The sequence below is a fragment of the Lissotriton vulgaris genome, chromosome 12 (assembly GCF_964263255.1).
Source record: "Lissotriton vulgaris chromosome 12, aLisVul1.2, whole genome shotgun sequence".
NCBI lineage: Eukaryota > Metazoa > Chordata > Amphibia > Caudata > Salamandridae > Lissotriton > Lissotriton vulgaris.
This window is the reverse complement of record NC_141700.1, coordinates 712,168,545-712,193,902: the sequence shown is the minus strand read 5'-3', so window position 1 is coordinate 712,193,902 and position 25,358 is coordinate 712,168,545. Positions and strand designations below refer to the sequence as shown.

At 44.4% G+C, this 25,358-nt stretch overlaps 1 pseudogene; it reads left to right on the top strand.

Annotated features, from left to right (window-relative positions):
* Positions 1-25,358, top strand: part of LOC147678079 (transcription factor HES-7-like) — a 116,239-nt pseudogene that overhangs the window by 6,191 nt on the left and 84,690 nt on the right.

Genomic DNA, 25,358 nt, shown 5'->3' with positions numbered 1-25,358 from the left:
TATTACAAGTTTTGACTACCATACTCAACTTTTATCCAAATTATAAATATGTAATCATGGGAGACTTCAACATAGATTTAACACAAACATCACAAAACACAACTTTGCTATTAGAATATATGCTAGAACAATTTCAATGTCAGCAAAAAGTACAACAATACACAACAGACTACAATTCAACATTAGATCATATCTATAGTAATGCACTATGGTACATTAGAATCATATTATAGTGATCACAAAGCATTATGGGTAGCAGTTTGAAATGCAAACAATCTCCTTAAACATGTACTTTTATTCCAGCTAATTACAAAGGGGAAAACATGTCAAGAATGTGTACTAACATTTACTCTGGTTTCAGATGATTTCCATAGAAGAACTCAAACAAACTAAACAAGCGGAAAGCAAACCTTACCAAAAATCCATCAGAGCTCATATTGTGAAATGTTCAACAAAAACAAACTATAAGAACGCAAAACAAGAGGACAGAGTATTATATCACCTTTCTCTAGCTGATTACAGTGCTTCCATAAAAGCAACATGCTACAATGAGGACTTTTATCAACAAACAAAAGGAAATGCAATAATAATTCAGAATTTCCAAACAAAAAACAATGTGCTAATCATCACAAAGCAAACTAAGATATCAAGATTAATACCCTTAACTATTCCTCAGGAAATAATGCAGGAGGCAGAAAATATTCTACAAACACCGGCTCCACCAATTTCACCCATAAAAACTGTCAAAGGAGCAAAATTACGCACATTGATGAGCATATCAGGGACAATATCTGACGTAAGCTCATAAAAATTACACATACTTTACACACCCACCCTTTCACCCAATCTTTACACACCCACCCTTTCACCCAACCTTTACACACCCACCCTTTCACCCAATCTTTACACACCCACCCTTTCACACAATCTTTACACACCCACCCTTTCACACAATATTTACACACCCACCCTTTCACACAACCTTTACACACCCACCGTTTCACACAACCTTTACACACCCACCCTTTCACACAACCTTTACACACCCACCCTTTCACACAACCTTTACACACCCACCCTTTCACACAACCTTTACACACCCACCCTTTCACCCAATCTTTACACACCCACCCTTTCACCCAATCTTTACACACCCACCCTTTCACCCAATCTTTACACACACACCCTTTCACCCAATCTTTACACACACACCCTTTCCAAAGCACTCTTTCAAAAACAATCGTTCAAACACACTCTTCGCACAAACTCATTCGCACACACTCTTTAATACACAAAAAAGCACACACAATCTTTCACAAACACACTTCCTCAAACACACTCTTTTAGTCACACTCTGTCGCTCCCACACTCTGTCGCTCCCACACTCTGTCGCTCCCAGTCGCTCCCACACTCTGTCGCTCCCACACTCTGTCGCACACAGCCTCACACACACTCTTTCAGAAACACTTTTTCAAACACACTTTTTCAAACACACTTTTTCAAACACACTTTTTCAAACACACTCTTTCAAACACACTTTTTCAAACACACTCTTTCAAACACACTCTTTCAAACACACTCTTTCAAACACACTCTTTCAAACACACTCTTTCAAACACACTCTTTCAAACACACTCTTTCAAACACACTCTTTCACATCCACACTCTTTCACATCCACACTTCGACAAACACTCTCACACACACCCTTCCACAACTCTTTACATACACACCCTTTCACACACTCTTTACACACACAACAGTTCGCAAACTTTCTTTCCAAAACACTCTTCCACACCCACAATCTCTTTCACAATACACTCTTTCACAACTACATTCTTAACACACACATTCTTTCACAATCCACACTCTCACACCCACTCTTCAACACCCACACTTGGAAAGGGGCGACCGCTCGGTCCCCCGAACGTATGGTGGAGTACCCCGATCCCCCCGGGAAGCCATTTTGGGCGGGGGGCGAGTCTCGGCTGGTATGCCCGAAGCGGCGTAGCCGGGGCGCGCCTTTTCCCGCCCGAGAGGGGTTGTCCTAGACGCCTACACCATTGACCACGCCCTGTAGGCGGATTGGAGGAGGGTCCACGCCCACCCGAAGGAGGATAAGAGGAGCGACGATCCAAGGAAGCATCCTCTTGTTCCTGTGCTCGGAAGCTGCACCTCCCCGTTGCACGTGAGCTCGAGACAGAACAAGGAGCCAATTTTGAGAATTTGTCATTCTTGTGTTTCTCTTCTAGCGTTTCGAACCTAGGATCTTTCGGTCGACTATCTTAAGAGAATGCCGGGCAAAAAGGTCGGAAAGAAGGTTAGCACCGACCAAATGCTCCGTATGCTGGTGAAGGACATGGCGGACATGAAGAAGCAGATGGCGGCCATGAACGGTACGGGCCGGCCTAAGAAAGTCATCGGACCAGCATTGCCGGGGGTAGTCCCTGCCGGGAGAGGTAAAAGGGCCAGGAACAGGGCGGCAGGGGGTGAGGCTCCGGTTCCCGAGTCACCTCCGGCGAGCCCGGTCAGGCCAGTAGAGGCCCCAGTTCCGATTCTGGATGCAGGACAGCCAATCCCTGTCATAGTTACACCTGTGAACGAAGGGGATATGCCACCCGAGTTGGCCGCACAGTTGGCGGCGTGGTTGGGCAAGAATAATGAGGGTGCCATAGCTCCAGGGGATACGGCCGAAGAGGCCAAACTAATAATGAAGCAGTTGCGGCAGTCTCGAGATGCTGCGAAGGCACCTTGTCCTTTTGTTCCCCCTCAGGTTCCCGCGGAACAGCCGTCTTCGGGCGTTGGAACAGCGGCAGGAGCGAGTTCGGCTACTGATTCGGGTAAGAAGCCGTTACCAATGGCTGGGGAGGGGTCGGTACCCTCAAGAAGGGAGAAGGTGGTACAACATATCCCGTTGGCCACAAAGGAAATGATATGGGCGGATAAATATGTGAATATATTTTCGCTATTAACTGATCATTATGAAATAGAGCACGTTAAAAATCAGAAGGAATTGTTGCATCCAAGTGTATGGCGAGCAAAGATGGCGGGTTTCAGAATGGATGAGACAATCGCTAATTGGGCCAGGGCTTTCGGGATGTTCACTGCAATCATGGGGGAACGTAGGCCTGAGGTATTGACTGAGTTGGCTTGTTACCAGACACGAATAATGGAGTTTCATGAATCTTACGATGGTGATCAATGGTTGGGTTATGATAACAAATTTCGTAAGGCCAAGGAGCACGACTCATCCCTGACGTGGGATTGTTTCGACTCCATTTCCTGGCAGAAACAGGTCAGGTCAAACCCGACAAAGCCGTCTTCGTTTGGCGGGAACGGGGCAGAGCCTTCCCGCCATTCCCCGGCGGTGCCCTTTCGAGCGGGCGCCGGTGGTGATCAACACACAAGGAGTAATGGGAACTCCGGCAAAAAAGGGGTCTGTTGGAGCTTCAACAGGGGCAAGTGCACTAGGCCACAGGGGACGTGCAGATTTAGGCATGAGTGTGCAGGGTGCGGACAATCTTCACACCCCAAGAGTTCATGCAGAGCCAAGAATGGCGATACAGGGAGCAGAGGCGGCGCCAAACAGGTCTAATAACGGCCGAGGGGCGCTGCTCCCTGCTCCCATCGACATCATGGCAATGATCCCTTGGCTGAACGAATACCCTGATCATGTCTCCGCTGGGGTGTTGAGGGACGGTTTCTCATGTGGTTTCCGCATCCTGGCGGGGGATTTTCGGGGGGAATCGCTGTGTGAAAACCAACTGTCGGTTCATCAGAATGCGGTTGTAGTACAGGCAAAGATTGCAAAGGAGGTGGCCCGAGGTCGGGTTGCGGGTCCATATGCGAACCCGCCTGTCCAGAATTTTTGTTTGTTCACCGTTGGGTGTAGTCCCAAAGAAGGACCCAGGTGAGTTTCGGTTAATACATAATTTGTCCGCTCCTAAGGGTCTTTCTGTGAATGATGCGATTGACCCGGGAGTTTGTTCGGTGCGGTATGCTTCCTTTGATGAGGCTGTCGCCATGTTGAATCGCCTGGGGCCCGGAGCGCTGATGGCAAAATCGGATATCGAGTCGGCGTTCCGGTTGCTCCCGGTACACCCACAGGATCAGCGTCTGCTAGGTTTTGTGTTCCAGGGACGCTATTACATGGATAAATGTATGCCAATGGGTTGCTCCATCTCTTGTGCGTATTTCGAACAATTCAGTACTTTTTTACAATGGGCGTTCACCAGAGCCACAGGCTTTACGCAGGTTATGCATTACCTTGATGATTTTCTGTTTCTGGGGGCAGCTGGGGACACGGAATGTGCACAGGCTTTGAGTACATTTTGTGATCTCATGAGTTTATTTGGCGTGCCACTGGCACCGGGCAAAACAGTGGGGCCGTCTACTTCGCTCGAATTTCTAGGAATTGAGCTCGATTCCGAAGAGGGGTGCTTCCGTTTGCCTAAGGAAAAGGTATTGAAATTTATGGCCTCACTCGAGGCATGTGTTGACGAGACGAAAGTAACGTTGCATCAGTTGCAGCAGGTTGTGGGTCAGCTTAACTTTGCCCTTAGAGTGATACCAATGGCTCGCCCCTTTTCTCGCTCTATTGCTCAAGCCATGGTTGGTCTTAGGGAAGGGCATCACCGCACAAGACTCTCGGCAGAGGTTCGCCAGGACATGCGCATATGGTTGGCATTCCTGGCGGAGTTTAACGGTCGTGTCCTGTGGAACAAACCAGTGGTTTCCTCCGAGGAACTGGGTTTGTGGACCGACTCAGCAGGGAGTGTGGGTTTTGGCACCATCTTTGGTAATCAATGGCGGCACAAATATGGCCGGCATGGTGGCACGAGAGTGGACTCACAGGTAACATTGGGTTTCTTGAACTGATCCCTATTCTAGTGGCCTTGAAGACATGGCCGGAGGGATTTCGTGATCGCACTGTGGTGTTCTGGTCGGATAATATGACTGTGGTAGACTGTGTCAATAATCAGGCAGCACGCTGCAAATTGATCTTGAGATTGATGAAAGAAATTGTCCTGCTATGTATGAAATTAAACGTCCACTTTAGAGCAAAACATGTGCCTGGGGTACTGAACCAGGCGGCTGATGCACTCTCTCGTTCCCACATGCAGGCCTTCCGGGGCCATCTGCCCTCTGCGGACTTGGTGGCGGCACCATTTCCCAAAGTTCTCTGGTCTCTCGGTGCCCCGGATTACAAAACCTCGTGGGAGAGAGTCTAGCCCCCAGGACGAGGAAGGCATATGAAGGGGCGTTTCGTTCATATTGGGCATTTTTGGGTCCAGCTAGGGGGGAGCATTGGGGGCAGGAGGAGTATGTCCTGAAATTTCTAGTCTCATTGCATCAGGCAGGCCGATCAGTGGCAACAGCCAATAGACACCGAGCCGCCATTGCATTCATGGCGCAGGCTCATGGCATTCAGGACCCCACAGCGTCCTTTCTAGTAAAGAAGGCGTTGCGCGGGTGGCAACGCCTTGAGGGTCATAGGGGGGACGAAAGGCGCCCGATAGGGCTAGCAATGTTGTCCCAGTTAATGCCCATACTCCCTGCGACTTGTTCATCTCAGTCAGAGACAGTGCTATTCCGGGCCGCCTTTGCATTAGCGTTCCATGGGGCTATGCGGGTAAGCGAACTGGTAGCAAGGAACAAGCGGGAGACGGGGGGAGGTCTGTGTCGAGAACACATCCAGATTAGAGGTGACGCGGTGGTAGTCACTATAGCCAAGTCCAAAACCGATCAGGGAGCGATCGGAGACAGTGTGGTTGTTCAGCGCATGCGGGGTTCCCACATGTGCCCGGTGAAATACGTGGAAGAGTACTTGGCGCAAAGGGCGGCATCATGGGGGGGGGGAGCTTGCTGAGACATACCGACGCCACCCCACTGACGAGGTTTCAGTTTCAGCGGGTGTTAACAATGGCAATCGCAGCAGCGGGCTTGAACCCGGGCGATTTTGGGACCCACTCATTCCGGATAGGTGCTGCTACAGAAGCTACAGCCAGGGGGTTGAGTGTGGATAAAGTGAAACAGTTGGGGCGTTGGTCCTCGAATTGTTATAAAAGGTATGTGCGGTTGCACATGTTGTGAAGCTAATGTCATGCACTCACGCTTCTTGTTTTTTGTTTGGTTTCAGTTTCGCGAGCAGGCTTTGCGGGGCGGACTGTGCAGTTGACCCGACACCTGGGAACCAGCGGTCAAAGATCACCGGCTGAGAGAAGAGTGGTGTGGGTCGTCAGCCACTCATACGTGAGGCGTGCCGCGGACGTATTCAAAGCAGGTGACATGATTCACATGGCTGGGGAATACGGGTTCAGGGTGACCTTCTACGGAAGGGGCGGGCTCTGTATTGACCAGTTTCCAAATTTTATGGAGGGTTTGTTAGGGCGGACAAGGTCACCGCCATCTGTAATCATAGTGCATCTTGGGGGCAATGATTTGGTGACCACTGGTCGACGAGTACTTCTCGAATTAATCTTATCCACAGTAAGTTGGTTGGCGAGAAGGGTTCCGGGGTGCACGATTGCATGGTCACACATGATTCCGCGGAAGGTGTGGAGGGGGGCTATCTCTGTGTCAGCTTTAAATCAGTCGGTGAAGAAAGTAAATAACAAACTTGGTAGGTTGTTTCGTACAGGTACATTGCATTGTATTCCTCATGGGTGTATCCGGGGGGACCATATGTATCTGGAGGATGGGGTCCATTTGTCCCGGGAGGGGAATGTTTTACTCATAGGAGATTTCGTAGCTTGGTTAAAGAGTTTGTGCAGCCATGACCTTTAGGTAGGAGTTTTGTGGGGGAGTCCGGATAGCCGGTCAACTATCCGGCCTGTGGCAGTACGGTCATGATCGGTGAGCAGTAATTGGAAGATCCCTAGAGGTGGGGGCGTCACCCATTATGGATGGGAGCGCCCGGGGGGGGGCGGCCATTGTCCCCTCAAACGGGGAGGCGGTCCCCTCTAAGGATGGGGACGCCGAAAGGGAAGGCGGTCATTGGCCCCTCCCTGGGGAGGAGGGGCTACGGGCCCCTCCTCGGAATTTCCCGGGGCCAGGACATCTGCGACGGCAGATGTGCTAAGCAGTGTGGGGTGGGAGGGGGGTCTACGCTACCTTCTAGACACCTCACACGAGTCCTCGGACGACCACTAAAGATGGCGTCGAGTAAATATGGGGCCCCCGTTAAGACAAGGGAAATTGGAAGTTGGCACAGAGGGACAGTCCTCTGTGCGCCCGCCCCTCACAAGTGAGGGGGGAGTTCTGGTTTTGGGATCTGACACCGGTTACGACCTTGCCGTTGGCCCGTAATGTTAGGATGTACAATTTGATTTTTGAGAAATGCATTTACAGGATGTTTTAGAATCGGCTAGGAGAACCTTTGTATTAGAGATGTGTTAAGGTTAGCCAAGAAACATCGTAATGTGTAAATGAAATTGTACATGATATGAAACTGTTATTTTAATGTTTTAATTTTGTTTCATATTTTAATAAATACGGCCGGGAGGGTAACTCCCTCCCGCCTTCCAAAAGTTCAAGAACCGTTTCCGTCTTCCCGTTCTTGGGGAGTGTGTTGGAAGGGAGTGACGGGTATCCCAACCATATGGAAAGGGGCGACCGCTCGGTCCCCCCGAACGTATGGTGGAGTACCCCGATCCCCCCGGGAAGCCATTTTGGGCGGGGGGCGAGTCTCGGCTGGTATGCCCGAAGCGGCGTAGCCGGGGCGCGCCTTTTCCCGCCCGAGAGGGGTTGTCCTAGACACCTACACCGTTGGCCACGCCCTGTAGGCGGATTGGAGGAGGGTCCACGCCCGCCCGAAGGAGGATAAGAGGAGCGACGATCCAAGGAAGCATCCTCTTGTTCCTGTGCTCGGAAGCTGCACCTCCCCATTGCACGTGAGCTCGAGACAGAACAAGGAGCCAATTTTGACCCACCCACCAGCCCCTGATGACAGCGATTTGTTTTTGAATAAAGTCGAGTGACACGATACTGTTTCTTTTTCAGGTTGTTTTCGAATAAAGTTGGTAATTTTTTGTATGTAATAAAGTGGTTTCTCTTTCAGCAGGTATGTCGTTAAAGCAGCAGAGTTAAATGTAGTGCCTAGTAGGAGTGTATTCTTCGAATCGCTCAGTATGACTGTCTTTTCCATCCTCTTTAGTTTAAAAAATGTCGTATTTATTTTGGTCGGGCGGTAAGGTCATGATCGGTGAGCAGTAATTGGAAGATCCCTAGAGGTGGGGGCGTCACCCATTATGGATGGGAGCGCCCGGGGGGAGGCGGCCATTGGCCCCTCAAACGGGGAGGCGGTCCCCTCTAAGGATGGGGACGCCGAAAGGGAAGGCGGTCATTGGCCCCTCCCTGGGGAGGAGGGGCTACGGGCCCCTCCTGGGAATTTCCCGGGGCCAGGACAGCTGCGACGGCAGATGTGGTAAGCAGTGTGGGGTGGGAGGGGGGTCTACGCTACCTTCTAGACACCTCACACGAGTCCTCGGACGACCACTAAAGATGGCGTCGAGTAAATATGGGGCCCCCGTTAAGACAAGGGAAATTGGAAGTTGGCACAGAGGGACAGTCCTCTGTGCGCCCGCCCCTCACAAGTGAGGGGGGAGTTCTGGTTTAGGGATCTGACACCGGTTACGACCTTGCCGTTGGCCCGTAATGTTAGGATGTACAATTTGAATTTTGAGAAATGCATTTACAGGATGTTTTAGAATCGGCTAGGAGAACCTTTGTATTAGAAATGTGTTAAGGTTAGCCAAGAAACATCGTAATGTGTAAATGAAATTGTACATGATATGAAACTTATTTTAATGTTTTAATTTTGTTTCATATTTTAATAAATACGGCCGGGAGGGTAACTCCCTCCCGCCTTCCAAAAGTTCAAGAACCGTTTCCGTCTTCCCATTCTTGGGGAGTGTGTTGGGAGGGGGTGACGGGTATCCCAACCATAATAACATTGTGAAAACATTTGCTAGAAATATTTCAATTTGTCTTACAGGAAGAAGAAACAAAAACGATTTTTGGAGCTGGCCAAGAAACAAAAAACTTAAATCAATAACTGTAAACGATACAACTGACTCAATCAAAATAACCCTTTGGAGAGATGCCACAGATTTCCCAGTACAAATCGGTTCCTACGTAAAAATAACTCACCTAACAGTGCACGAATTTAACAACAATAAAATATTAAATACAACGCGGAATACGCAATTTTAAGTAAGTAAAACTATTTATACAATATTTTACCTTGCTCTACTACTAAATCTATAATAAAAACTTTTTCTAACTTTCTAATACTCTAATAACACACTACTAATAACTCTCCAACTTACTAATTACTATATACAGCTATAGCTCTATAATACAATTTCTACTAATCACGACTACAAGAGTCAATAATACTCTCTCCTACTTAATACACTACTAGCACTTTACTACTCACTCTTTACTACTCCCTACTTAAAACTAACACTTTACTACTCTAAAAATAATGCTCTATTCAAAACTCACTTTTCACAAATTCAAATTACCTACTCTCCCTTTACTACTCTCACTTTCATACTCACACTTTACTACAAAGATTTTGTATTACCGCTCTAATACTCTATATACTACTCACTCTAATACTGTACTATATACTCAACAAATATATAAAAATGCACCCACAAATATCTACTCCCTCTTTACCAACTCTATTAAACTAACTGCTACTCTCAAATAAGCCTATACTAATAACTCTACACTATATGCTACTCCCTAAAAACTTAAACTATATGCTACTCCTTTTACTACTCAATACTACTAAACTCACTAATACTCTCTACTACTAACTACACTAATACTACTAATGCTACTCACCATTAATACTACTCAATACTAACGCTTTAATACTCACGCTCTACAATTTACTTAAAAAATCCCTCAAATACTCTACAACACAAAAAAAGACTATATTACCTGCTACTCTCTGTCTACTAATAACACAACTAGTCACCACACACACTCCACTGTATTCAATACTTACTATACAACTTTACAACTAACTAATTTTACCTAATACTCACTATACAATAATTACTCTTTTAACTACTACTAACTCTAACACTATCAGCACACTCTCTAGCCCTTTACTAAAGACTATATCATAATAACTAAGTAATATATTTACTCACATAAATGCTATCCTCAATTACCTTCACCATGTATTAACTTCATTTGTCACTGAATATAACTAAAAAAAATTCTTTAGGTCAACAAAAAGAAAAAACATTAAAAAAAACTACTAAAGCAACTAGCACATTTCTTTTTTCTTCACAGAAAATACAACCGCCACAAGAAGAAATTAAGTTAACAATATATGCAATCGAAAACACAAATCAAGAACAGTGTACTATTACAGTACAAATTGAAAATGCAGAAAACTGTCCATCCGTTGACATAAATAATACAGTTCTGATGGACTACTTGAATATACCAGCCGACGTTGATGACTTTGAAGAAGCATTGATACAACACCTACCAAAAACAGTTAATGTGATTTTCCAAAATGGATACATCATACAAATACTTAACTAATAAAATACTGCACAAAACTTTGCTTTGATAAAAAGTAATATTAAAAAATACAATATATTTACTTTAATAAAACATGTTAAACTTTGTTTCTTGTCTTTTCATTATTATATACAAAGTAGATAAATATATATTACTGTGCTATAATATATATTAAAGCTCTAAAGAAAATGCTAACATGCTTTATGAAATAACTTGTATTCTAATTCACTGTGCATCTGCAAATAATTGCATTATAAATGCAATCCATATTTCTGTGTAAAGTAAAACACATCAAAGTTTTTACACATAATTCAAAGAAGTTAGAAAAGACCATTTGTCAAAAGCAATACCAAAAGCTCAAAACTTTAACAAAGGCGAAACCATTGCATTGTAAATGCTTGTTCTTTGCAGTTTCCCATGAACTCCTTGCATCCCATGCAGCTGTTGCCCACTCCTTTTTTTCTGACCACAACTTTCCTTGCTTCCTCGCACTTACCTCAGCGGGAGCAACGTCACACAGCATTTACTCCCGGCACCTCTGGCCTAATGTTACTGGAGAGCACAGTTCATCCCACTTGACGATCCTCTGATTTGCCTCCCACCCTCGGTGCTGTGATTGCATCCCCCTCTGACCCCCTTAATGGAATTCTACTATTTGTATATACATGTATATAGAGAACTCTAACCACTAGTATATGTAGTAGACCTGTACTCTTGACCATTCCTATGTGACTTTTAGAGTTTATCCATTTCTGTCTCTTCCTTGAGTGACATTACAACTTGTACATTTGCAATTTGTTCTTCTTGTATCTCTTCCTTGTGTGACTTTACCACTTGTACATTTGCAATTTTTTCTGTTTGCATCTTTTATGTAACTCATGTATTCCTAAATCCTTATGTATCACAACTGGTTCTTATGTAAAGCGCTCTGATACCTACGGGTAATGTTCGCGCTATATAAAATCGCATTAAATAAAAATAAAAATAAAATAAATACAAATCCTGTCCCTGGTCGGACATCGGCCTGCTGCTGTGAGCCAGTGAGTGGGTAGTGTGCTCTAGCCACATTTCTTCATTGACTCTACTGCTGGTGAGCCTTGCGGCTAGACTCAGGAGATCCCATGTTCCTCCTGTGCTTATTGGGTGGCAGCAATCTTGAGCCTAGCACTCTATCAAGGAGCGTATAACGCCGGGCTACAATTTGTTGGCTTCCGCACTCTCAAGCTTGCCCAGTGACCTGCAACATCAAACCGTATACAGCTCGATACCTGGCCCCAACCACCTTGTCCTGACCTGGAGGGGAGTAATAACAGAGCTTGGGAGCCCTGGCGTACTGGGTTGTGCCTTTCCTGTTTTTCCACTGTGACATGGTTCTTGTTAATTTTTAGCCTCTAATGACATCTAAGGGAGGCCGGGTCACCAGAAGAAAGGGAAGGGGTCACTTACCAAATGCATCTGAGTGGCAGGAACTTATGCAGCTTTAGCGGACATTAGGTAGGCACTCCTAGTCCTGTCTTAACTGACATTGGGACCTCGCAGGGAGCAACCCTAGAACCAGACAGTGAATGCACCTTTAACAGCCCCACCACAGGCCAACTTGCAGCCATAATGTATACTACATGTTTGGTATGCTAGAGAAGAAGCAAGAGGTTGCGCCCATATTTTATTCTAATAGCATATTGAAAGTACATCATGTGCATGGGGGTACTACTTGGTTAGATTAAGACCAGGATTTTAAGTGGGCAAAAATGGAGGCTCAGATACAGTGTGGAACCAGACAGAGGTCAATTCATGACAGGAGAGCGTTAACAACAAAGCCCCACTTAAGCTGCTTTTTTTACCTGCAACACACAGAGGATAAGAATGGCTTTTGTTGGGCCTTCAATAGGAAGGAATACACGCACCAGGTAGGATCTTGTAAATACAAATATATTTGCTCCTTTTGCAGGCTTCGGTACCACCCAGAATTCAAATGTAACCAAAAGTCAAAAGATAAATGGAAAGAGGGAGTTAAGCCTTCCAACTAGTTGCAAGTTTACCCCCTTTTCAAATTACCAGGCTGATTCTATGGCTGAACTTGTACCCAAGTGAAGACACAGCAAAGTTGTTGTATCTGGGTTTTTCTTCAGGTTTTAGGATTCCCACACTAAGAGGGGTTCCCATCCCTTCTGTAACAATATACTGTCAACACATACGCATCAAGATGTGCTGTCCAGGGAAAGATAGCACTTTTGATAGGTTAAACAGTCTCTTTCCCTCCTCAACCTTTGAGGACTTTTTGTGCTCTCCTTTAGGTGTGGTCCCAAAGAAAGAACCAGGGCATATTAACTTGATTCTTAACCTCTCAGCCCCTCAGGGTTTCATCCGTGAATGAGGCTATCAACACACAGTTATGTTAGGTTTGATATGCATCAGTAGACCAAGCACTAGCCATGCTGTGTGAACTTAGCTCAAAGCAAACACAGTAAAACGTCATGGTTTGTGGGTTCCGTGGGGGCGAGGCTGGGAACAACCTGGGGGTCCAGGCCCTAATTCAGTTTCTGCTCCCTCCTCTTGGTGGCAGGGTGCCCATTTAATGGGAAGATGAGAAAGCCTTGAATGCGGTGTCATGAGGTCACCACTAAAGTAACTTCAACCATAAAGGAACCGCTCATATAGGAGCCACCCATGTTACCTACACAGAATATTTTCTGTGTTGTTCCATCATTTAGTGTTTACCAAAAAATTACAATTTCATGCATTTTGCATGCATGAAAGACTTTGATCCAACGAAAGGCCAGGATGACATTTTATAATCAACAAATTACTCAAGCTGGACCCACTTACACATTCTAATTTCCTGACTGTTTCGCTGGGGGTCAAGTTTTATTTTCACCTTGATCAGGATTAGCCAATGCCTAGCTAACCTACACAGATCAACACTCTTCCTTTGGTCAATGGACAATTAGTAGAGTAGTTGATGGTGATACTAACAAATTGATTAACTTATCTGAATAATTTTTAATAAAATAATCACAGACTCCGGGTAAGATTCAATTAATCTTATCTAATAACTCAGTCAAAATGAACGCTCATTTGTACAGATTCACAGTGCAAACTCCATCAACTTTCATGGGAGAGAAATTTGTTTACCAAATACATTCAACTATGGACTCATGCAACAAATCAATGCATAGGAGTGATAGATGAAAGAGACAAAAGACATAACAAATCATACATTTGCAAAAGATATGCAAATTTAAGATAGAATACTATTTGCCAAATCGTGAAACAGGAAAACCCAACCCTCTAGCCAAAGGACTGCAAAGACTATAGGACAGGAGAAAGATAGGATAATACTAACTACACTTCTCCAGAACCCGACGCACCAGAACGCATCCCTCTCTTACACACTCTCCCTCCTCGATATTCTTCCTCAAATCTTCAATCTAATCAGGCTGTCTTTCAGGAATAAATCTTCCCAGTCTTTTCTCTTCTTGTCGGCAGCAGCTCTCGCCCACACCTCACTCAGCATCTACGTCCACCAAATCCTAAAATCTCGCCTAAAACAAGCCTATTCCAAATAAGTCGCTCCAGTTATAGTCTTTATTTCAGCATGTCCCACCCTCAAAAATTGCAAATCTCAGCGGATCATGGATTGTGATTGGGCAGGGGTAGGGGCGTTGTCACCACATCATGCTGTCATTCTCGATTTCTTAATGAATTTTTTTTGTCTAACAAACCCTTCCCATTGAATGTATTCCTTTTTCGGTGTTATTTCTTTTCACACACATCTAAAGTAACAGATTAGATACAACATTCATATGTAGTTCTACAGTTGGAGAGAGTTCCCAGGAGTCTGTCCTTGGCTCTTGGCAGCCTGTCAATGGTCCGGTCAGCGGGTAACTTCAAAACTTCAGTGCGCAGACTCAGCTTGTGTTACGTTTCAAACACCATCTTTTCTCTTGGGTTAGTACATCAGGCCCAAACCCACACTATTAATGAAGGAATCATAAACAGATTTTAATTTCCCAAATATGTGATTATCACTGTTCACCACCCACTTCTACTCTATCCGATATTATTTTTCTTCTTTGTTAAGCAAAATGTAAATGTAAATGTAAATGTGTTTCGATTTATATAGCGCACTATAACCCAGGGGTCTCAAGGCGCTTGCTTAGGGAACCTGTCCTGGTTTCCCCTGTGAGATACCCCGGCCGGGTATCCACAAGGTGAAAGCCAGGCATCCCGCCGCGAGGGGCCGTAGTGGAGACTAAGCAAGCTATTGCCCAGAGGCGCAGAGTGTGACCCCGTGAGTCGAGAAGGCACCAGAGCGAGAATTGTCGACTCCGTGGAAATTTTGAGCCCGAGACCCGCCGAGGCGGGAATCGAACCCTGGTCCACGGCCGATCGGGTCTGCCGCCTCTAACCACTGAGCCACGCTTCTCCAAAAGCGTTAGCAGCGACAGCTCTCTTTATATTCAGGCAAGCATATGCATAGCAAGCGTGCCTCGAAACCTACAGTTAGTAACTCTGAGCATGCGTGAGAGTTTCCCTCTCACATGGGTTAGTCACATGGTTATTGGCGCGGTTCTGGTTCGTACATGCGCAAAACATTTTTCGGTTTCAAGCGGGATTTCAGAGCGTAAAGCTCCTTTCCCCATACTTGAATGTTGTGTGCATGTTAATTTCCTTTTAGCTACGATTTCTGATTATTAGTACCTGTTAATGAGAGGTTGATCGAAGCAAGGTTCCTGTCCCCTGAAACCTTGCTCCATCAGCTTCATTACAAAAAATCAAAAAACATCTGATTTGTTCCCCCTATAAAATAATTGAAAGACCTATAACAAACATTGTTTCCACTTTAAAGGAGGGTTCTGTTGATATGAGAAGATTTATTTGTACTATGCAGATGAGTTTTTTATCGACTTCGCTTTTATTTACGTGAATTCAATTCATCCGACGTTTTGGCAGTATTCTGCACAACGAGTAAACTATTTGTGGGCCAATATTAAACTGGATTCCCTTTTTGAACGTTTTGTGAAAAAAAAATGAAATTTCTCATAAAGAGTCCTTCAATTGGTTTGAATAATACCATGTCCCATTTAAATAAGGTTGAATCGTTTCCCGCTTCCTTTAAATTATTCTCGTTGCTTTCGCAATACTTCTGAGCATTGCAAATCGGAGCACCTTCCGATACATTATAATGCCATTTGGGGACATTCGTGATCGTTTAGAAAATTCTGACCCCCGTAAAACTTCGTACTTCTACTATTAATTGTGTGCAAAGTCCGCACAGAGATAACATTGTTCTTGGCTTTTTGGCTATTCCGGACACAGAGATCAGGCTGTACAGTTAAAGTCCGATCCCGTGCAGGGTCGAGAGAGAGCCTGCCCTGAACTTGTGCAGAAGGGGACCCCCTGGTGGGCTGCCTGAAGAGGTGTCAGATGGGTCGAGGGAGGTGGGGTGGCGCCTGGCACACTTGGGGTGTGAGCCTGACCTGTGCTGCCCCGGTCTGTGCCGAACCCCCGGGGAGATGAGCCCCCCTTCCTTGGGACAGAGAACCATTTGTTGCCTTCGGAGAGTATTTAAAAGCAGGATGGGGGGAGGGCGGCAGCAGAGAGACACCCCACTCCAGAGAGACGAGACCATGGTGAAGATGCAGCCGCAGGAGCAGAGGAGAGCTAGAAAGGTGTGTAAAGAACCTTTACTCTCGAGGTGTTTATGGGTGTCTTGTATTGAGCTGGGTGGTGTTCAGTGTAGCGCTTCCTGTGTTTCTGTCTTTCACTCTGTGCTGAGCTACATCATGCATTCCGGTCCATGGGAAGGAGCGCATGATCGCAGTCTGACAGGACAGGACGGGCAAGCTTTAAGTGTGCCTGGTCTCTCTGGATCTCAGATCCAGGAGTAATAAAGAAAAGGGTCCCATCTGGGCCCTATATCCATGCCCTTAACTTTTCGGGCAAAAAATACAGATTCTGAACAAGGAGTGTAAACATGTTAATGTAACCCACGTCCTTCCTGCTTACCGTCCACATGCTTTACTTAATTTTGCATTCACTAGGAGTTTTTTTCCCAGGATGCGTGTGCGTTTTTTCAGACTTCATTTTCCTCTTGTTTAGTGCATAACTTGATTTGTGTCGCATTCAGGTGTTTATGACGGACCACAATTCAGTTGCGGCTGAAGGCAGTGCGAGTTTCTCTCATTGTCTGTAAGGGCAGAAAGGTGTTCAGAACAGCTGGCCATCCAATGCTTGACCTCTCTGCCGAGGGCACAGAGCGATGGTGCATAACCAAAGGGGTTGATGGACGGGGTGACCTATGCCAGCTTAATAGAAATGAAGTTTTCTGAATTCTTAATACATTTTGTTTGTTAAACTACAGAACGTTAATGCCCCGTGATTTAGTACTTTTTTAACACTGTTAAAACGGGGCGAGTGAGTTTCGCGCATGGCGTCATGTTGTGAAGTGTAGAGGCTGAAAGCAGCTGTCTTGTTAGTGATGATTGCCGCAGGTCACCCCATCCGAGCGGGGGAAACAGAAATACATGGGGTTACGTCAGTTATCCTGTGTTTGCCTCGCCATCCCCACTTCACGCAGCTTTTCCCTAGCATGTCCTTGGAGAACCACCTAGTCCCAGCCATCACCCTGTAGGATCGCGCGCTCTCACAGGGATTACTGAACGGAGGAGGGGTTGAGCGCGTGCGGGGACCGGCAAGTCATGCGCGAGCTGGGTTTACATCCATGTCTTCAGTGTGTGTTATCCGATTGGTCAGCATCGGCTGAGTCAGTCCCATTTTATAGGACAGCCTAGAACGTGTGTCCCTGCAGTGATCAGTATATAACGTGCGCCCGACCCATGAACGGCATGGGTCGTAGGTCCTTGTATGGGTGTATATGACGTGTGTCCATGTTGGCCAGCAAGCCAATAAATGAAACGGGCGGGCCGAGCTAAGGGTCTGGCCTGGCTCTTAGCGCTCCCGTACGAGTCGATCTCTGAAAAGGTTATCCATCTAAATCCTACAAACGTGATTGATTAAGTCTCTTCAAAATTAAAAAAGTCAATTTCTTTAAAGTGGAAGCTTTGAGTTGAATAGTTTTTAAAAAAACGGTCCCACTCTGATCACTGCGCCATTAGGAAGTAAGAGGCAAGATAGTTATATGTGGCCCAGATGCCAATAGATAAAAGTCTACTAAATAAAACACAAACACCCACATGCATCATTGTTAAATTTTGCGATTTCTTAATTGCGAAAATAAAGGCATCGCAATTAAGAAATCGCAAAATGCTATGCATTAAGAAATCAGAATATTTTTTGCGATTCCTTAATTTTCCTTAATTGCGATTCACAATTTGCGAATCGCAATTAAGGAATCCCTTCCCATTGATTCCTATGGACCAAGAGGCCCATAGGAATGAATGGGAAGCCATTCTCATTTTGCGATTCGCAATTAAGGAATCGCAAAATGAGAATGCTATTTCAAGGGTGAAATTTAACTTTAATAACATTTTTCACACACACATGCCCCAAGGGCATGTGTGTGTGTAAAATGAAACTTTCAAAAATGCACTTTTGTGCATTTTTGAAAGTTTTAGCAAATTACCATGAAGTTCAACTTCATGGTAATTTACCTCTTCCTATTTGCGAATTCGCAAAAAAAAAATATTCATGCATTGCATTTAAGAAATTACAAATTGCGATTTCTTAAATGCAATCGCAATTTAAGAAATTGCAACATAATTGCGAAAAAATAAAAAAACATGATGCATCCCAAAAAAGGAAATTGCATTCACAAACGGTCGAATTTTGCGATTCGCACCGTTTGCAAATGCAATTTACCTTGATGCATGTGGGCAAATGTTTTTATGCATCTGCCATTCTTAACAAAGGTATTTGACTGTGCTTCTATGTGCAACAGGGAGGATAAGGGAGATTTGGTAAAATACAAATATTTGCCTAAGATCGCACAGTTTCGTTTTTAGAGGGAAGCCACAATGAATCCAAGGTTTCTAGTTTCGATTTGTACAAAGCAGCCACTAAATGGGTATTTATTTCTCTTTCTTTTATTACCTCAACTGTTAATGTTTTGCTTCTACCTCTCTGCTGATAAGGGTAGAGTGAGGGTGCAGGCAGAAGTCACATTCAAACGTGGCTGGTTATGGCTCAAAGTTCCCACAGGGCCCCCAGCTGAGCCAGGCTGGAACTTTCAGTGGCTCACCCGCCTCTAGTCCATGTTTTGGTCATTATGCACCCAGTGCCTTTAGTCCACAATGTGACCAGTATGTTGTCTGGCTACACCTACACGTACACTGTGTCATTGTCGATCACCACACTTTGTATGTGCTTCTACTGATAAGTCTGTGTGATAATAACTGCTTTTTAGGTCTAGCCCTTTTGATTTAACTACAATCAAATGTAGAATGTACACATCAGAGCTTTCAGCCAGCACTCTTCATCCATTGGTCTGTTATTGTGTCTTACATATTTCTCCAATCCACTACCACATAAAGCATGGGGCAGTGAGTCACCCCACTTAATCCACTACTTAACTGCACCATGAGTGACAGCATTCTGCCCTTTCACAAGGAGCACATCCAGACAAAGTATCTTTAAGTGCCAGAAATTCTTATGGAAATGTGTTCTTTTTGAGACATAAAATAGTTTTGCTTATAGCCACTGTATTGACTTTATTTGGATTGATGAAGGCTTGTTAACTTCCACAACAATAACGTTTTGTCATTTAACATGACAAAACAAAAAAAGCATTTGCAAAGCCAAGTGACTGACAAGCAACACCAGACCTAGGCTTTGCCAATGCTTGTTGACACAGCACTTGCCCTTAATATGCACTATCAATAAACAGTGCATACTTATTCCACAGTTTAACAGTACCTAATTTACCAAAATCTTAAGCTGATCAAAAAACTTTTGAGCTTACAGATGGCAGCAGCGAGGGCTTAAATCAGAGCCATCTTGCCTATTGCATTAACTCTTTAAGAGTTGCCCGTGCCTTTATTGATCCATGTGCCTTTTGTGCTTTTATTTACCCTGGGTGCCCTGAGCGTGTTGTTTTAATCAACATGCACATGGCTGTATTGATCAATATGCCCTGTGTGTCTGTACTGATTTAACATTCCTAAGGTAGGACTATTAATCGATGTCCTCGTGTTTACATGTAATGGTCAATATGCATTGTGTCTGCCTGTACAGACACCGATCTGTAGTGTGTATTCACCAAATTACAAGCTCTTATTGATGCACATCACGTGTACTCTGAAAATCATATATATATGGATACACACATATGTATATAAATCTTTTTTACTTTAATTTATTCATATTTAATTCATTGTTTAAATATACAAGGGCAGTATAGTTCTACATATTTAATTCATTGTTTAAATATACAAGGGCAGTATAGTTCTATAACGTGCGTCTTTGTCTTCCTTAACCACCCACTATTCTAAACTGTCCTCCAGTGTTAAAGCATGTATACATGCATCATTCATTTTTAATAGTCTGTAAGACATTCAAAAATGTAGGTTCCTCATTGTGTCTGCATTCATCAGTGGGCCTCCCATGCATGCCTGCATTTATCAGCACACCTCTCATGTGTGCCTGTATTCATCAGCACACCTCCCATGTGTGCCTGTATTCATCAGTACGCCTCCCATGTGTTCCTGTATTCATCAGTACGCCTCCCATGTTTTCCTGTATTTATCAGTAAACATCTCATGTGTGCCTGTATTTATCAGTAAACATCTCATGTGTGCCTGTGTTCATCAGTATACATCCCATGTGTGCCTGTATTCATCAGTAGGCCTCCCATGTGTTCCTTTATTTATCAGTAAACATCTCATGTGTGCCTGTATTCATCAGTATACATCCCATGTGTGCCTGTATTCATCAGTAGGCCTCCCATGTGTTCCTGTATTTATCAGTAAACATCTCATGTGTGCCTGTATTTATCAGTAAACATCTCATGTGTGCCTGTATTTATCAGTAAACATCTCATGTGTGCCTGTATTCATCAGTATACATCCCATGTGTGCCTGTATTAATCAGTAGGCCTCCCAGGTGTTCCTGTATTCATCAGTAGGCCTCCCATGTGTGCCTGTATTCATCAGTAGGCCTCCCATGTGTTCCTGTATTGATCAGTAAACATCTCATGTGTGCCTGTATTTATCAGTATACATCCCATGTGTGCCTGTATTCATCAGTGTGCCTCCCATGTGTTCCTGTATTCATCAGTAGGACTCCCATGTGTACATGTATTCATCAGTAGGCCTCCCATGTGTTCCTGTATTCGTCAGTAGGCCTCCCATGTGTACATGTATTCATCAGTAGGCCTCTCATGTGTACATGTATTCATCAGTAGGCCTCCCATGTGTACATGTATTCATCAGTAGGCCTCCCATGTGTGCCTGAATTCATCAGTGGGCCTCCCATGTGTGCCTGAATTCATCAGTATGCGTTCCATGTGTGCCGGTATTTATCAGTAGGCCTCTCATGTGTGCCGTTATTTATCAGTAGGCCTCCCATGTGAGCCTGAATTCATCAGTAGGCCTTCCATGTGTGCCTGTATCCCTCAGTGGGCCTCCCATGTGTGCCTGTATCCCTCAGTGGGCCTCCCATGTGTGCCTGTATCCCTCAGTGGGCCTCCCATGTGTGCCTGAATTCATCAGTATGCCTTCCATGTGTGCCTGTACTCATCAGTACGCTTCCCAAGTGTGCCTGCATTTAATATGCCTCCCATGTGTGCCTGTAGCAGTCAGTATGCCCGCCATGTGCCTCTAATGATCGATATGAAAGGTTTGACTGTATCTAAGAGTGAGCCCTGGTTGCGCCTGTGTGTGTCTATGCCCCATGTACTTGTATTGATTAGTATGCCCTGAGCCTGCCTGTGGAAGTGCAACCGTTTTGCTGACAATATCTAAGCATCAATAGTAATATATACCATTTAATGTTTGCATATGGAACTTCACTTCCTGAAGGAATGTAGTTCAAATGCAAGGACTGACACTTTAAAATGAGCTCAGATGTGATTTAGATCTGAAGAATTTATCTAAGAAAATAAAAACCTGATTGTTGAACAGCAGCAAATGTGCAGAAACGTTTTGGTCAGCAGTTAACCAAAGGCAAGCAATATCAAATACCCCTTTAATTTTAGGTCCGGACTGGATATAATGTTAGCCGCCTCGCCAGCCATGTTTTCCATATTTATCTATGTATAGAAAGGCTTTCGGCCAGCCTTCTTCATAACTAGTTATGCCTAAGTGTCATTCATATTTGTGGAGTTTTTTTCGAATTTGTATTGCACTCACACTTTTAAAGTCTATTGCACTCGCTTTCAATATATAAATGTAGTCTTGTCGAAGTTGGATTCATTGGCTTTGTCAATGCGAATTACTTTCAGTGTTTAACTTGGGCACATGGTAGGCATTAACATTACTTTTTTGGGACCAGGACTTATTTTTCATCATCAGACTTTGACAAGAACAAGAGAGGGAAATGTAATAAAGATGTAAAAATGAGGGAGAGAGGAGATAGTGACAAAAAGAGAAAGGAGGACTGAAAAAGAAACCACAATAGTGGGAAAAGACAGTAATTATGGGTAGAGGAAAAACGTTTTAGGTGGTGGACCAAAACTAGGCAGCCTTGGTATTCGGCAACGCAGGAGTTTAGCAGCACCAGAAGAGGGTTCCTAAAATACTTTGAGGCCTGCAAAAAGCATTGTTTATGGTGTGTCAGTTGGGGATATTCTTCAGCTTACATTAAATGCTACTTACTCATCTCAACTGAAAATGCTGCTACTACACTGTTTTCTGCCAGGGAATGCTACTTACATCTGGAGGGTATGTGTGAAGGACAACTACTGCAAACCTGTACTGAGAAGTAGAGTGAGCTAACTCTTACACTTTAGTGAGGTGTAGAATTTCAACAGAAAAATGTGATGACTCTATGCATAATTCTTAGGAGGTGGGCAGGCAAACAAATTCAGGGTGAGCCCAAAGCCCAAGCTCTGTTCTGGCTCTAAGAGTCCGTGCACAGGCCAAGACGTAAACCTATTTGGCATGTAAATCATGCAATACAGATCATGTTGGATTATGATTTAGTGTCTTCAAAATTCAAAAAGGGTATTTCTTTAACATACAGACGCGTTTCACCTTAGCACATCAGCCTATAATAATGCATTTATTAAATGTGAGTTTTTAAACGAACTGAGAAATCTCTTATCCCTCTTATCTTTTCACTGCAACAAATGGAGGTCGCCGTATTCAATTATGCGGACGACCTCCAGCTTGTTTTCAATCTTTCCTCTTCCCCCGATTCTGCCCTTAATTTTCAAACCATCATGATCCACATCCGAGACTGGATGAACCACAACCATCTTAAACTCAACCCAGATAAGACTGAGCTGGTGTTGACGGGTGGTTCATCCAGCCCCTGGTCCCCCATCTTCTGGCCCCCTTCCCTTGGTTCCCCACCTGTTCCCTCTACCTCAGTTAAAACTGTAGGCATCAAGCTCAACTCCCAACTCACCCTTCACTCCCAGGTCAGCTCTGTGGTTTCTTCTTCTTTTCTGGCACTGCGTACCATACGCAAGGTGTCCCGTTTCTTTTCATTCGATGCCCTAAAACTAATCACCCTTGCCATGGTCGTATCCCGCCTGGATTATGGCAACGCCCTATATGCAGGTATTCCTGCATATAGTCTTCAGCGTTTGCAGCAGATTCAAAACCAGGCGGCGCGCCTGGTGTTCAAACTCCCAAAATCCCACCATACCACACCCCTCCTAAAGTCCTTACATTGGCTTCCTGTCTGTGCCCGTGTCCAGTTTAAGCTTGCTTCCATCACCTTTCAAGCACGACTGGGCACGGCACCGGCTTTCATCTCATCGGAGATTATCCCTTATGTTCCCTCGAGGGAACTGAGGTCATCCACCCAATCCCTTCTCACTGTTCCGCGGTTCCGAAGAAAGAAATGGGGAGGCTCGAAATTTGCGACCCTCGCTCCAATTTTCTGGAATTCGTTGCCTTTAGAGCTCAGAGCTTCAACTTCGTACCTGCTGTTCCGTAAACAGCTCAAGGCACATCTTTTTGCCAAATTCTTTAATTAATACATCATTTTCTCATTTATTGGTTCCAATTCAGCCCCTGGTTTTTTCTGCCCAGTTCTTTGTCAGTTTAGCGCCATGAAACCGCTGGTGTACGTGCGCTGTACAAATAATTTTAAATAGAAATAGAAATACCTGTCCTCAGACCTGAGAAGCAAGTCATAGTTGATGTGCACCCTATCAGTGGGCTAAATTCCTCTCATACATGGGGCAAATTTATAGTCATTAAACAAGAGGTGTTTTTGTAGGGCACACATCCTGACATCAGGTACATGAGGGTGGGCTCATAAGTAGTAATAAAAAACATTGAAAAAAATCGAGGCTCGGTGAAATCAAGTGTTTGCCCAGGATGACATTTGTGTAAAGCAAGGAATGAATCCAGATTTTTTTACTTTTACACTATGCAGTTCACTAAATGGAAATCTCTTTCTGACATCAAAGGTTAACGACTTGTCCAATTCTTGGATGAGAGTGGGTGACAGACAATATATATATATTATTTTTGGCAGTTTACATACCACAAGAGACAAAGGAGGGTGTCACAACAGAAACAGACAAGCTACACATTCATTTAGTTCCTGCACATGTGAGATTTGCTGGGAACCACAAGATGCTGAATCAAGGCAAAGATTCGTAGCTCAGTCACCATGTCACATAGTTTGCAGGTCTAGCCACTCGATCACATCGCCTCCACTAAAAGCTCGACTCGTTTTGGGCTTGAGGTTCCAAAATTAACTGGAGCCAAGCCAGAGCCAAGCACCAGTCTCACTTTTGAGTGGCTCACCTCATATACTTCTATGGTGTCAAGAATAGAATCTTTATTGTTTCAAGCTCATTTCCCACAGGCTTCAAATCCCAGAGCCCTGCCTTTGACTCCAAACTTCAGAGCTCAGTTGTGGTGTTAATACTTCACACCACAATGTGAAATGTTTCAGCACCCATGCCTTCCTTTGGAATTATTCTTAAAAGTCCAGAATGAAAGTTTCATCTAGACATTTTCTACAGTTTACATTCGCTGTGTGGGGCAATTTGTTCTCTGGTGAACTGTGAGCAGCTTGCGGAAATGAGGTCACAGTATCGTACTCCTGTCCACAGGAGATTAGCACACTCTCCCTCTCCCTCCCCCCCCCTCAATACTATCCTAGATTTCCTGGTAAAAACTAAGTGAGCTGTTGCAATGTTCCATACTGGAACCATGAGTTTTAATAGAAAGCACTTTTTACATACTGGAATATAGCTTATTAAATGATTACTGCATCTTCTAAAAGATGCAGAGAACCTCTTTTAGAAATTGTTAAGCAGGTCTACTACAATTATAAGTACATAGTGTACACATTTCAAATTCCTTTTTTCAAATGAGAATACCTCTTTTACAAACGGTAAATACCTCGTCTACCTCTCACACAGACTAATTGTTTCGTCTACAAACGCTGAGTACATCTTCCACCCATTGTTCAAAACATTCTGTGTCCTGTGTGTTTCATAGGGGTCTTTTGCAACATTTGGATAACATTCTCTTAGACCTCAGGTTTGAGCCAGTCCAAAATGGTCGGGAATGGTGACAGAAGGTTCGATCTGTTTGGATCTTAAATGGAGTACAACATTATAATATGCATTTTTCAAAATCTGACTTTTTCTGTCGTTGTTCTTGGGGCCTAAACCATTGGCTCGAGGTAAGTCCTGATCGCAGCATTTCAGTCCTGTGCACAG